The sequence below is a fragment of the Euprymna scolopes genome, chromosome 36, assembly GCF_053919585.1.
Source record: "Euprymna scolopes isolate OS-2025 chromosome 36, ASM5391958v1, whole genome shotgun sequence".
Taxonomy (NCBI): Eukaryota; Metazoa; Mollusca; class Cephalopoda; order Sepiida; family Sepiolidae; genus Euprymna; species Euprymna scolopes.
In genome coordinates, this window is record NC_136517.1 from 48,567,570 (window position 1) to 48,570,069 (window position 2,500).

The 2,500-nt window shown below is 29.5% G+C and overlaps 1 protein-coding gene across 28 annotated transcripts in view; it reads right to left on the bottom strand.

Moving 5' to 3' along the window:
- Positions 1 to 2,500, bottom strand: part of LOC145260458 (plasma membrane calcium-transporting ATPase 2-like) — a 567,808-nt gene that overhangs the window by 297,947 nt on the left and 267,361 nt on the right. For 6 of the 28 annotated variants that reach the window (XM_080118536.1, XM_080118528.1, XM_080118526.1 and 3 more), the window contains exon 1: positions 2,224 to 2,500. This exon is cut by the window's right edge and continues 714 nt beyond it. The exons of the other annotated variants lie outside the window; for them this stretch is intronic. The gene's annotated coding sequence lies outside the window, so the exon portion shown is untranslated. The remainder of the gene's footprint in view (positions 1 to 2,223) is intronic. 28 annotated transcript variants of the gene reach the window in all.

Genomic DNA, 2,500 nt, shown 5'->3' on the forward strand with positions numbered 1-2,500 from the left:
AGATTTGCAGTTTTCTTTGAATCAGGAGAACTTGAAAATAATTAAATCTGTACTGAAAATTTAATCGGAGAGAACAGAATTTTTGGAATGTGATTATTTGAATTATTCGGACTACTATTCACAACGTTTCTAACTGAAACGTTTATTATTGAATTTGCGGATTGCGCTTATTCCATTGTCAGCCATAGAAGCATTAATGTCTTATATTTAGTTATTATTGTCTGTAATAAGGATTGAACCTTTAATCCTCAGAAGCCTGTAATTTACAACTGACTGTTAAATGTACTTAAGCATTACACTATAGGTTCAGTTTCTCGAATTTGACTAGAAGATTTCAGAGTTCAAAGAGATGCACCTGAATAAGACCGGATGTTACATCGGCCGAAACGTGATTTATAACAACTAAGATTAAAATAGTAATATAAATGAAATAATACCCATGAAAATAAAATAAAAAGCGAAACATTCTGAACTACAAAAATTCCTTCGAATTTACACTTTCGTTTCTTGGTAAACGTATGAAAACGGAGGTTGTGGAGATTCGCTTGGTTTGAATTCCTTCTTCAGTTTTACACCATTTGAAGAAGGTCATTTCCAAGATCTTCATTCGGAATCCAGAGAAAAGGACAATGGGCGAGAAAACGAGAGAAAAGCGAGACAAAAAAGTTCTTTACAAATCTATCAATAATTCTTTTCCCAACAAACAAGTTACGTCATTTAATAAAAAAAAAAAAAAGAGAAAAGTAATCTCTAAAAGAGAAGAGATTAGCAGGAAGCAAGGAAAAATTCGTCGCTGCCAATCGACCATTAATATCTGATCTTTTAACATTGTTTTATTTAAAAAAATCATCTATTTTAAAAGATAAGACGATAAGAAAACAAAACATTTTAGTTAATAAAAAAATAAAAAATAAATAAAAAATATGGATTGATTTTATAGGCGACCTAATAAAACATTTAAAATATATACAAAATTAAGGTTTCGTTTTTTATTAAAAAATGAAAAAAAAAAACCGGTAATATCTACAAAAAAAAAAAACTAACTTGTCTATAAATAAATATAAAATAACTATAATTACCGTCGAATAATGATGTTAAAAAAGGAAAGAAAAATGCAGAGTAAACAATACAGATATATAATTGCTTAATATATTTTGTGTCAAAACTTAGTTGTAGTATAAACTATGGCAAGTGATCTGCACAAAAGTTGGTTTCATTTTCATCGAAGGAATTCAACTTCGAAATTCTACTATTCTGTTTATAAGAAAAAATATTTTTTAGTGTACGAATCCTACTACTTATGAATCCGTGACAGGCGAAGAAATCAGTTGAGCGAGTAAATGTGTTTTAATCTGCGATCTTGCAGCTCCAATGTCAAAGACCGGTAATTCTTACAGATTTTCGAAAACGTACATCGAAATTAGAAGCACAGAAATCGATCATGTTTTAATAAACTGAAATAGATAACTGATAAATAATGGCCTTTTTGTTGTTTGTTTTGATGACTATTCTATCTTTTCACTAACACCATCATCATCATCTGTGTATAATATCACTATTCGTGAAACTCACTCAGACATAAATTTCAATTGTAAGACATTTTATTTAACAGCAAATAATAAAAAAAAAATGTAGATTGGGTTGGGGTGAAAGGAAACGTATAAGAAAAAAAGAAGTTAAGAAAAAAAAAAGAAAAAAAAAAAAGAAAAAAAAAGAAAAAAAAAGAAAAAAAAAGAAAAAAAAAAGAAAAGAAATACACTTTTATTCATACAAATATGCCTGGCTACATAAATGCATACAGTTCTTGACTAACGCGAGAGAAAAAAAATCTAAATCCTCATCAAGTCGATAAGTCAATTAAAAATAAGTTTCAAATGAAGTTCATTTACGTTTACATTCTCGATTTGGTGAGAATTAAAACGTTTTTCTGTTTTGGTCAGAACAGGTAAGCAAAAGCACTTATGTAATCAGACATGTTTATATGAATAAAACTTTAAATATACCCCTCTACTTTTGAGTACTATTATATAGTCAGTAAAATTCATACGATTGTTTATCCAATCCATATGAAGAAAACTACATCTGAAAATTATATATATATATATATATATATATATATATATATATATAGGTAGATAGATAGATAGATAGATAACACACGTGTGTGTGTCCGCATGCAACATCAAAGTGTATCATAGGTTAAAGTATATGTATTAAGCTTACCTGAGTGATATGTGTGTATATATGCGTGTGTGTATATAGATAGATATATCTATATACACAGACACTAATAAATATATATGTATATATCAACTATGTGTGCTTATAGCTTATTGAACTAAGTCCTCCTACACAGCAAAAGCCAGTTCGAGCTAAGGCTGCTGAGGAGAGGCGAGATAACGAGTTAATGTGTGGCCCACAACGGTATTTCCCGTCCTCGGTGTGCACATGTATTAAGAGGGGTAGCAAATTCCCTTGAGGTACTCCAATCCTTGCAGAG